Source organism: Oncorhynchus clarkii, chromosome 28 (genome assembly GCF_045791955.1).
Source record: "Oncorhynchus clarkii lewisi isolate Uvic-CL-2024 chromosome 28, UVic_Ocla_1.0, whole genome shotgun sequence".
NCBI classification, from domain to species: Eukaryota; Metazoa; Chordata; class Actinopteri; order Salmoniformes; family Salmonidae; genus Oncorhynchus; species Oncorhynchus clarkii.
The window spans coordinates 9,308,951-9,322,094 of record NC_092174.1 but is presented as its reverse complement, the minus strand read 5'-3'; the positions used below and the strand labels follow the sequence as shown (position 1 = coordinate 9,322,094).

At 41.3% G+C, this 13,144-nt stretch overlaps 1 pseudogene; it reads left to right on the top strand.

Moving 5' to 3' along the window:
* The first annotated feature begins 7,882 nt into the window (after positions 1-7,882).
* Positions 7,883-9,750, top strand: LOC139387556 (neuromedin-U receptor 1-like; annotated as a pseudogene).
* The last annotated feature ends 3,394 nt before the right edge of the window (positions 9,751-13,144 follow it).

Here is a 13,144-nt window from a genome sequence, read left to right as displayed (position 1 = left end):
ATTGGTCTGGTTGAACCAGACTGAACACTGCGCTCACCATTGGTTTGGTTGAACCAGGCTGAACACTGCGCTCACCATTGGTCTGGTTGAACCAGACTGAACGCTGCGCTCACCATTGGTTTGGTTGAACCAGACTGAACACTGCGCTCACCATTGGTCTGGTTGAACCAGACTGAACGCTGCGCTCACCATTGGTCTGGTTGAACCAGACTGAACGCTGCGCTCACCATTGGTCTGGTTGAATCAGACTGAACGCTGCGCTCACCATTGGTCTGGTTGAACCAGACTGAACGCTGCGCTCACCATTGGTCTGGTTGAACCAGACTGAACGCGGCGCTCACCATTGGTCTGGTTGAACCAGACTGAACGCTGTGCTCACCATTGGTCTGGTTGAACCAGACTAAATGCTGCGCTCACCATTTTTCTGGTTGAACCAGACTAAACGCTGCACTCACCATTTGACTGGTTGAACCAGACTGAACACTGCGCTCACCATTGGTCTGGTTGAACCAGACTAAACGCTGCACTCACCATTTGACTGGTTGAACCAGACTGAACACTGCGCTCACCATTGGTCTGGTTGAACCAAATGCCTGCCGGAAGCCTCTTAATGGCCGGCAATGTAAATAATAAATTATTGACTTCCTACATAAATAAATGCTGACTGGACTGAATAAATAAAATGTTACATATATGAATATAATAATAACAGACTAAAGGAGGGTCTTACGCCAAGTCAATATCAGCCTGCAGCCTAATTGTGGCTAAATGTCTTAGTCTGGCACTGCACCACAGGATTAAGACCTAGTGATTTAATTCCACCACATACAGTCAGGTCCAAAATGACGATGGCAACCAAGCCTTTTTCCTACATTGGAAGGGATCTTAAGACCATGGTTCACTTTGGACTTGAACCCCATTAAAAAACCTATGGTTTGAATTGAAGAAGGCAGCCCATAAACGCAGACGAAGGATGTCAAGGATGTGGAAAGATGATGTATTGAAAACAGCGGTGTCAATCATTTTGACCCCTTTCTTTTTTAAACGTTTTGTTTAACTTTGTATACAAAACGTCTTTCTCTGAGCAATTGTATTTACATAAAATAATGTTTTATATATATTTCTGAACACACAATATTGCTCAGAATTTGTATTATTTATTTTATTGAAATAATTTGCTCATCTTTATCAAGGGTGCCAATAATTATGGATCTGACTGTACATAGAGGATGAGACCAGAGAGAGGAGAAGGTTATAGAGAGCTGAGCATCATTTACTCTAACAACGGAGAAGAATGAGAGAGCGAGAGAGCGGGAGAGAGAGAGAGAGATTCCTTTTGGCGCTTAGCTCTCCAGTTCATAAAGACTGAGAGCAGAGAGCAGCACTCTCAGTCTTCACTACGGCTGTTCAAGAGGTATGAACACGGGGAACCAAACAGACAAAAGTACAGAAGTACGGACTCATTGCAATGTTGAAAATGAAGCAGCGGAGGACAATTGATGAACGCTGATTCGCCACCTCCCCCCCCCCCCCCCCCTCTCGTTTACATCCATGTCTGAAGAGGAATAAGAAGAGAACGTTTAAAAAGGACTAGGTGAGTTTTCCATCTTTACATCAATGGCAAATGAGTAGGGAAGGACATTTCCATAATGACTACCGCGAATGCTTATTATAAACTAACGTCCATACACAAATCCAAGTTGCATTAGTGTCCATCGGTGGTTCTTGGTAGACACAGAGAGTAATGTTCCCTTTTTGCAGTGACATACGGTGAGGTCGGTGCCTGGGTAGATACTGGCTATTATCAAAGCCAGATTCACAACACACAACAGCTCCAACAACATTCATTGAAATGAACCAACTATTTCCACCAAACGTAGATACCAATGTAGTCAAGATACACAAGCGATAGCCTCCGATGGTGGAATGTTTCATCCCATGATACAAAATGACACACTGCTCAACTCATCTCAGTCATGGACCGATGTAGCATCCACAGTTACTGACTGATAGGTGGCAGTAAAATACCAATATATGGACACGTCTCATCAGAATGATTCGCAACGCAAACTCCATTGCCTTTACACAATGGATTTGCAATTCTTCAATGTGTGGCGTGTGCGCAAACACACAACACCGAATAAAATGATGTGAAATATTATTACACACACATACAGTACCAGTCAAAAGATTGGACACACCTACTCATTCAAGGATTTTTCTTTATTTTGACTACGTTCTACATTGTAGAATAATAGTGAAGACATAAAAACTATGAAATAACACATATGGAATCATCTACTAACCAAATAAGAGTTAAACAAATCAAAATATTTTATATTTGAGATTCTTCAAAGTAGCCACCCGTTGCCTTGATGACAGCTTTGCACGCTCTTGGCATTCTCTCAACCAGCTTCACCTGGAATGCTTTTCCAACAGTCTTGACAGAGTTCCCACATATGTTGAGCACTTGTTGGCTGCTTTTCCTTCACACTGAGGAATAACTCATTCCAAACCCTCTCAATTAGTTTGAGGTTGGGTGATTGTGGAGGCTAGGTCATCTGATGCAGCACGCCATCACTCTCCTTGGTCAAATAGCCCTTACTCAGCCTGGAGGAGTGTTGGATTATTGTCCTGTTGAAAAACAAATAATAGTCCCACTAAGCGCAAACCAGATGGGATTGTGTATCGCTGCAGAATGCTGTGGTAGCCATGCTGGTTAAGTGTGCCTTAACTTCTAAATTAATCATTGACAGTGTCACCGGCAAAGCACCCCCACACCATAACACCACCTCCTCCATGCTTCACGATGGGAATCACACATGCAGAGATCATCCTTTCACCTACTCTGCGTCTCACAAAGACACGGTGGTTGGAACCAAAAATCCCAAATTTGGACTCATCAGACCAAAGGACAGATTTCCACCAGTATAATGTCCATTGCTCGTGTTTTTTGGCCCAAGAAAATCTCTTATTCTTATTTATGTCCTTTAGTAGTGGTTTCTTTGCGGCAAATCGACCACAAAGGCCTGATTCACACAGTCTCTTCTGAACAGTTGATGTTGAGATGTATCTGTTACTTGAACTTGAACTCTAATGAACTCTGGGTCTTCTCTTGCTATGGCGGTCCTCATGAGAGCCAGTTTCATCATAGCGCTTGATGGTTTTTGCGACTGCACTTGTAAAAACGTTGAAAGTTCTGGAAATGTTCTGGATTGACTGACCTTCATGTCTTAAAGTAATGATGGACTGTCATTTCTCTTTGCTTATTTGAGCTGTTCTTGCCATAATATGGACTTGGTCTTTTACCAAATAGGGCCATCTTCTAAACTCAGCAAAAAAAGAAACATCCTCTCAATGTCAACTGCGTTTATTTTCAGCAAACTTAACATGTGTAAATATTTATATGAACATAACAAGATTCAACAACTGAGAAATAAACTAAAATAATCTATAATATTACATATATTTTGATTTGTTTAACACTTTTTTCTTTACTACATGATTCCATATGTGTAATTTGATCATTTTGTTGCCTTCACTATTATTCTACAATGTAGAAAATATTACAAATATAGAAAAACCCTTGAATGAGTAGGCATGTCCAAACTTTTAACTGGTACTCTAAATATACTTTATATCTAAAGATTTGTTATATAGATAATTTCACTTCATAGTACAAATATAGTCTCTCTAGAAAGATGGGTTGCCTCCCAGGGCTCTCAGATGTGACTCTTAATATAGCCTATAGCCTTGAATTAAATAAATGTGTGACATGGAATCACCTCAACTTAAAAAAAAAAAAAACTTTTCTAGCAAAATGACAAAAAAAAATATATTTTCATAATGAGTAAGACATAAGGCAATAACACTTCACATCAAGTTCTTAAGTGTAGTAACTTTATGATTATTACAATAGCAACATTGTTGTTACCTTGGACTTTGGGAATTGCTTGATAACTGCACAATAGTGGAGTTATTACCCAAGTGGAATAAGGAACAGTGCCTATTCCTCTTGTATACAGTACTTACAAAAACTCTCAGCTCATTATGCTAAAATGCAAATGCCAAAGTATGATGTCACAACAAGCTAATAAAATGTTGGTTAAAAGTCATTACAGTTTTATTACACCGAAACAAGAACAGTTTAGTGTTAAGTGTTACTGAGCATGCGAACAGTAACAATATGGCTGTTAAATGTTGAAAGGAAACTAAATATCCCAAAACTGATCCCTTGAATCAGCTAAAGCCAAGGTAGGTGCAGAATCATGTTAGTTTTTTTGTATTCTGAGTAATCGATCCCTTTAAAGATGGTATCGTGTGTGTGTTTGAAACAAGAACCCTTGTCTTTAGATGGACACAGAGTTTCAAAGTTGTTTTTGCTAAGCGTCCAACTTGCTGTTTGCAAGTGTCTTTTGAATGTCTCTGCAGAATGTTCAGTGGCATGTTGAACGAGTCATACAGTAGTTGAGCGTCACAACGTATGTACAAACCTGTCTGTACAAAATATCATTATATAATATCAAAATATCATTGATTCATTGGTTTGACTTGATTATGCACACCTGGGTTAATGGATATTCAGGTCAATTGGAGATTTACAATCATGTAGTAATGTATTAATAACTGTATTGTTTAGATCAAATATGACTGTCAGATAGATTGGAATTGTATAGGAGATTGTGCTTGCTATTCGTGATATTTCTATCTTCAACATGCAGCTCCAGATAGAGCCCTGCCATTAGTTGAAGGCTAATAGTTTCTGAAAAGTAGTACATTCCCGAGATCTGTATTCAAATTTTTTTTTAAGGAGTTGCTTTCTCAGATCTGTAATCAAATAGTTTTGAAAAGTAGTCACGTTCTGAGATCTGTATTCAAATAGATGTAAAAAGTAGTACTTTTTTGGATCTGCATTCAAATAGTTGTAGTCACCTCCCAAGTAACTATTTGTTCCCTCTCAAAAATAGCTAGATGTTCAAAACTCTATGTAGTACATGTACAGTGCCTTGCGTAAGTATTCGGCCCCCTTGCACTTTGCGTCCTTTTGCCACGTTTCAGGCTTCAAACATAAAGATATAAAACTGTATTTTTTTGTGAAGAATCAACAACAAGTGGGACACAATCATGAAGTGGAACGACATTTATTGGATATTTCAAACTTTTTTAACAAATCAAAAACTGAAAAATTGGACGTGCAAAATTATTCAGCCCCTTTACTTTCAGTGCAGCAAACTCTCTCCAGAAGTTCAGTGAGGATCTCTGAATGATCCAATGTTGACCTAAATGACTAATGATGATAAATACAATCCACCTGTGTGTAATCAAGTCTCCGTATAAATGCACCTGCACTGTGATAGTCTCAGAGGTCCGTTAAAAGCGCAGAGAGCATCATGAAGAACAAGGAACACACCAGGCAGGTCCAAGATACTGTTGTGAAGAAGTTTAAAGCCGGATTTGGATACAAAAAGATTTCCCAAGCTTTAAACATCCCAAGGAGCACTGTGCAAGCAATAATATTGAAATGGAAGGAGTATCAGACCACTGCAAATCTACCAAGACCTGGCCGTCCCTCTAAACTTTCAGCTCATACAAGGAGAAGACTGATCAGAGATGCAGCCAAGAGGCCCATGATCACTCTGGATGAACTGCAGAGATCTACAGCTGAGGTGGGAGACTCTGTTCATAGGACAACAATCAGTCGTATATTGCACAAATCTGGCCTTTATGGAAGAGTGGCAAGAAGAAAGACATTTCTTAAAGATATCCATAAAAAGTGTCGTTTAAAGTTTGCCACAAGCCACCTGGGAGACACACCAAACATGTGGAAGAAGGTGCTCTGGTCAGATGAAACCAAAATTGAACTTTTTGGCAACAATGCAAAACGTTATGTTTGGCGTAAAAGCAACACAGCTGAACACACCATCCCCACTGTCAAACATGGTGGTGGCAGCATCATGGTTTGGGCCTGCTTTTCTTCAGCAGGGACAGGGAAGATGGTTAAAATTGATGGGAAGATGGATGGAGCCAAATACAGGACCATTCTGGAAGAAAACCTGATGGAGTCTGCAAAAGACCTGAGACTGGGACGGAGATTTGTCTTCCAACAAGACAATGATCCAAAACATAAAGCAAAATCTACAATGGAATGGTTCAAAAATAAACATATCCAGGTGTTAGAATGGCCAGAGTCAAGTCAAAGTCCAGACCTGAATCCAATCGAGAATCTGTGGAAAGAACTGAAATCTGCTGTTCACAAATGCTCTCCATCCAACCTCACTGAGCTCGAGCTGTTTTGCAAGGAGGAATGAGAAAAAATGTCAGTCTCTCGATGTGCAAAACTGATAGAGACATACCCCAAGCGACTTACAGCTGTAATCACAGCAAAAGGTGGCGCTACAAAGTATTAACTTAAGGGGGCTGAATAATTTTGCACGCCCAATTTTTCAGTTTTTGATTTGTTCCACTTCATGATTGTGTCCCACTTGTTGTTGATTCTTCACAAAAAAATACAGTTTTATATCTTTATGTTTGAAGCCTGAAATGTGGCAAAAGGTCGCAAAGTTCAAGGGGGCCGAATACTTTCGCAAGGCACTGTATCACTAAGAGAATGTCCAAATGAATAATGTATACATTTATGCAGTACAAATAATACAGTAGAAGGCATATTTGTATTCCCATATTCATCTTTATATTTTAATACTTCCTATAGTGTCACGTTCTGACCTTAGTTCCTTTGTTTTGTCTTTTGTTTTAGTATGGTCAGGGCGTGAGTTGGGTGGGTTGTCTATGTTAGTTTGTCTATGATTTTCTATTTCTGTGTTTGGCCTGGTATGGTTCTCAATCAGAGGCAGCTGTCAATCGTTGTCCCTGATTGAGAACCATATTTAGGTAGCCTGTTTTCCATTGTGTTTTGTGGGTGGTTGTTTCCTGTTTAGTGTTTTTGTTTCACCTTTCAGGGCGGTTTGTTTGTCGTGTTTGTTGTTTTGTCTAGTGTTGCATATTTCATTAAATAATATGAACACTTACCACGCTGCACCTTGTCCTCCTCTCTTTCCCCAGACGACAAGCGTTACATATAGCTAATAACCTTGAAGTTTATATTAATTTTAATGGGGGAGTGTAGTAGTTGGTTGGACTGAATTAGTCTCAGTAGTTTAGCCAAGCTGTGGGGGAGGGATCTTAGACCAATCCTCCGTACAGAATATTTCCAGATCCTTGAAATCTTTCATGTGCGCTTATGGACTGCTCTCTTCAATTCAAACAACAGGGTTTCAAAGGGGCTCATGTCAGGAGACTGAGATGGCCATGGCAAAATGTTGATTTTGTGGTCAATTAACCATTTCTTTGTGGATTTTGATGTGTGCTTGGCATTATTGTCTTGCTGGAAGATCCACAAGTTTCAGCCTCCTGGCAGAGGCAACCAGGTTTTTGGCTAAATAATTTTGACCCCTCTTTAAAATATATACAGTACTTGTGAAACACAATCTATTTCTCTGAGCAATTGTATTTGTATAAAATAATATAATTTTCCAATTTGAGCATATAATATAGCTCAGCAGTTGTGTGATATTTACTTTATACCATTTTTTGTTGTTGTTGCTCATCTTAATCAAGGGTGCCAATTATTTTGGACCTGACTGTATGTGACATCCATTTCAATCATCAATTTCAATCCATTTCAGTCTCCCCAAAGCTCTCATTTTCATTTGCTGCGGGCAAATATTATTAACAAGGTTATTCAAAAACTGCTAGATGTTGTTAGTTCAGACTGCAGTTAAACTAACTGTCACCCTACACTGATACAAGCAAAACTTTTCGTTCCTATTCTTTCCATTCATTCTTTCCATTCTCCCCCTCAGGTGTTGTGTCCCCATAAACCACAATGGCTCAGTATAACTGTTCCTCTCTGGGTCTACCTGCCACCACTCCTGACCAGCTGGGTTGGAATTTGTCCTGGGCCCTGGGCAACATCAGTGCTGATGACATGGAGGACATGTGCCTGAGTCGGAGTCAGTACCTGGAGAAGTTTCTAGGCTTCCGGCGGTCACCCATGTTCCTGCCTGTCTGCATTACCTTCCTCATCATCTTCATTGTGGGATTGTTTGGGAACATGCTCACCTGCAGCGTCATCGTGCGCAACAAGGTGATGCGGACGCCAACCAACTACTACCTGTTCAGTCTGGCCGTGTCCGACTTATTGGTCCTAGTCCTGGGTATGCCATTGGAACTTTATGAGATGTGGAGCAACTATCCATTCCTGTTCGGTTCTGGCGGCTGCTACTTCAAGACCTTCCTGTTCGAGACTGTCTGCTTTGCGTCCATCCTCATTATAACAGTGCTGAGCGTGGAGCGATACATCGCCGTGATACACCCGCTCAAGGTCAAGCACGTCACCACTCGTGCCCACGCCAAGCACGTCATCCTGATGCTGTGGGCCATGTCCATGGCGTGCGCCGTGCCCAACACCAGCCTCCATGGGGTGGCCGTGCTAGGAACCCGGTTCGGGCGCCAATTCCCAGAGTCGACCATTTGCATGATGGTGAAGCCCCGGTGGATATACAACCTGATTATCCAGGTGACCACGCTGGTCTTCTTCCTGCTGCCCATGCTCATCATCACCGGGCTGTACCTTCGCATTGGCCTGCAGTTGAGGATGGAGAGGGGCATGCAGGGGCTGGGGACCGGGCCGAGTTTTGGTTCTGACAGACACTGGAGTGTCCACAGGCAGCAGCAGACGGCACGCCACCGACAGGTCACCAAAATGCTATGTGAGTTTCACATCCACTGTCTCTATAGTACCAGAACGTCCTGGACATGTGCCGATTATAGACCTACTGTATATCTATATTCAATTGTGATTTAAAACTCTTTCAATTAGCAAGATGCTGTGTAAGTCCTCACCCACTTTCTCTACAGTACCAGAAGGGTTGAGAGAAGATAAGAGGAAATGAGAAATTATAGCCCGATATCTCAATTGAATTGGGATTTCAAGGTGTTTTCTGAAGTACAAACTAAAAGATTAGTTCCTAATCGTGTCCATTGTTACTTAAATATTGCTCTTGCTTTCAGATGATAAGATGTTCTGGAAAGTGACAAATTATAGACCGATCTCTTTTGAATTTGGACTTAAAATTCTGTGCTGAGGATACAAACCAATATATTAGTTTCTGAACATGTTTATTGTCACGTAAACATGTCTTGTTCTCAATGTCTGCAAATGTATTTTCTTCTATCCTCCTGTCCACTTGCCTGTCTGTCTGCATCTGTCTGTCGGGAGTGCCTAGCTGCCCCTCCGTCAGCTTGCTTTTCTGTCCATCCATCAGTCCATCTAACTGTCCGCCTTCCCACCAGGCGTACTGGTGATCGTCTTCGGCATCTGCTGGGCTCCCTTCCACATTGACCGCCTCATGTGGAGCTTCATAAACTCCTGGACTGGCCACCACCACCTGGTCTTCGAGTACGTCCACATAGTCTCCGGGGTCTTCTTCTACCTCAGCTCGGTGGTCAACCCCATCCTCTACAGCCTCATGTCCACCCGCTTCCGGGAGATGTTCCGGCAGGTCACGTGTCGCTACGGCCCATGTGGGGGTCACGTGCGCAGACTGACCTCCGGCTGCACCCAACTGACCCTGCGTAGTTCTGCCGCAACACAATGGGACCCCAGAGAGAATCACCCCAGACAGAGAGAAGCACCACGTGTACGTAGACTCCCACCACCAGCCTGTATATGCCAACACAAGCCCGGATTAGATATGGGTGAGGGGGTGGGGGTACCAAAACGAGGCACAAAAAAGAACCAGGATTTGGTACCAAAATGACCATATTTGTGACTGAATGAACGTGTACGGTGAAAGTTTGGATGGAGCGAAAGCAACAGCGTTGAAGTTTTGGCCTCGACTTTGGAGTAGAATTCTCACCAGGGATACCAACATGAAACAAGATTAATAACAAATGTATCACTGATTGAACGTGTACAGTGAGAGTGGCTAGAGCGAAAGTTGTCCTTGTTCTTCGTTCGGATATTAATATTCCGGTGGAACACATCATTCATAAAGCTTATCTAATAATTGAACTGTGAAAAAGAAACAATACCCAGCTTTGTAAATTCGCTTATTGATGTGTAATCCGTGAAGCTTGAATATCTTATTCTGTTCAAATGTTTCAGGAGGCACAATTATAGGTTGTAGCGGTCTTCTTAACTGTCTTCTTCAATGTGTTGTTGTACCGTTTCGGTGTACTAGCTATACCATCAAAATCCCACTCACTATGAATGTATAGCACATGCAATATGGAAGTACAGTACATGGGAGATGGAAAAGACAACTTTCATAGAAATCGAAAATGTAACATCCTTAAAGAAATGGAAAAAGGGGGGGAATTTCCATCGACAGTAAGTGAACACATGTGCTAAACACATGCTATGTGCCTTTGTAGTACTACTCCAAAATGTATAGTATTTAGCTTCAAGTGCTTTCTGGAAACTGCAATCTTTTGTTCCTGTGTAAACTGATTTAGAATTGAACATTTTTACAACGACAACAGTTTTCAGCATCACCTACATTTTCATTGCTAAACAACATGTATCATATTTAGGAATTATTTGCATGCTCCCATTGAGTCTCAAATGTTTTGGAATGGTCTTCAGTATAAAGAGACATGGTTGAGATACCTGTCATGTTGTCATGTGGTTTTAGTAAGGGCTTGATTGTTTACAGAAGAATAATTATATTGCTTTTAAGAAGCCTATTGTAAAGCATGCACATTAAACAGTGCTTTAGGTGTCACTACAGGCACCCTGGTTCGAATCCAGGCTGTATCACAACCGGCTGTGATTGGGAGTCCCACAGGGCGGCACACAATTGGCCCAGGTTTGGCCGGAGTAGGCTGCCATTGTAAATAAGAATTTGTTCTTAACTGACTTGCCTGGTTAAATAAAACAATTATAAAAAACAGTTTCAACTTTATGGTTTTATTGAGGAGATGCATGACAAATCCTTTATTTTTATTTTTTGTTATTTCCGTGATTCAATTGCAACAGTGTAATTGAAACTTAAGAGAAAATAAATACTGCATGGGGATTACCAATGAACACATCACAGGCATATCCTAAAGCCAACATGTGTTTGATCCCACAAGTTTGATAGGAACACATTCCTTCAAGATGAATAAGACTTCTCTTGACCTTTCCCCGTGTGACCTTGAGAATATTCCATAGGATGTAATATAGGGACAGCTAATTGTATTCACAATCTGTCTGGTTGAATGACAGCACTGGGGGAACAGTATAAAGGTCCCACAGTTCCCCCGCTTTTACCTTTGACCTCTGCTGGATTTCTGCTCTCCTAATCAAGTAGTATAATAGACCAAAAAGGTCTTTAGCTTTATATATAACAACAACACTGTTCGACTTGTAGTAAAAAGCCTAATGTACACTGCATGTACGCAACGCAAGAACGCTATGAAAAATGTAGATCCTGTGTACACACGGGTCAAGTTTGTAATTGTGGGGCTGCACACGTCTGAGTTTTTTTTTTTGCTACACAATGCCATTTTGCGTAGCTACTTGACGTTTGTGATTTGGGAACGTACACACGGTATGAATTGGGCTTAATGCAGCATCTCAGTGAAATCTCAATGGAATGACCGCATTAAGGGCACAGTACAAATGGCTTACAGTTCCCCTGTTATTACCCCGATCCATCCAGGATGAGTCTACTGACTGCTCCGGTAGTGTTCTGCTCTCAAGTAGATTAGTGGACAAACACTTTCTTTAGCTTTCTAGCTAACGACAGCACCGACTGACCGGCATCTCTCCTCACCAAGTATTTTAGTAGATAACGACCAACACTTTTCTAGTTAATGACATACTTATCATAACATCTCAGAATCACAATCTGTCAGGACGAGTGACAGCACTGAGGGCACAGTATAAATGCCCCCAAAGTTCCCAGGATGATTACTTTTTTACCCTGAGCCATCTGGGGTAATGAGTCCACTGAATGCTCTGCTGGCTTCACTCTGCTGTGGGGCGGTAGACAGTAGAGTGCTCCTTCTCAGAGAGAGGTAGGTGTGGTGTTTGTGTTTGTGCGTGCGTGCGTGCGTGCGTGTGTGCGTGTGTGTGTGTGTGTGTGTGTGTGTGTGTGTGGAGGGTGGGATTCCCAAGTGGTTACAGTCACTTGGGAATTACAATGGGAGTCTGGGACAAATAACAGGGAAGGATGAGAAAGAGTGCCTGGCACAAGTTGAGGCGACCAAGGGATTTAATACAAAAATATCAAGACAAAATCCAATGGAATTGAAAAGCAGTGCAGGTGGTGCTTTCGAAGATTCATCCTGAGATTGTCTGGTGGGAGCATGCTTACCTCTGCGCACGGCAGTTTTAGAAAATGGTCAGAACGCATTAGCATCATACTCATTGTAATCATGTAATGAACATGGAGATACAACGATGAATGAAATCATTATATGGTCAAAAATCTATTAGATTCATAATCATTATAACATACTTTTTCAGAGGTAAGTTGAGAACAAACTCCCATTGACAATGACAGCCTGACATCAAATACAGAAACAACATCAAAGACAGATTAATGATCTGAGTGTTAATTGTTAGAGTTCGGGAAATTGGAAATTCAAGTGCCAGAGGCAATATTCGGTCTCTCTCTTAACTGGCAGAAAGAAGTTGCTTATCTGAAGATAATGACTGCATACACTGAATGTCAGTGTTATTGATTGACAGGCACCAACTCCAGAAGCTTCTAAGCTGAAATACAGCTGAAGTCGGAAGTTTACATACACTTAGGTTGGAGTCATTAAAACTCGTTTTTCAACCACTCACTAACAAACTACAGTTTTGGCAAGTCGGTTAGGACATCTACTTTGTGCATGACATATTTTTTGATTTTTTGACATACATGACAATTTTTCCAACAATTGTTTACAGACAGATTATTTCACAAAACAATTGCTGTATCACAATTCCAGTGGGTCAGAAGTTTACATACACTAAGTTGACTGTGCCTTTAAACAGCTTGGAAAATTCCAGAAAATGATGTGGCTTTAGAAGCTTCTGATAGGCTAATTGACATAATTTTTGTCAATTGGAGGTGTACCTGTGGATGTATTTCAAGGCCTACCTTCAAAC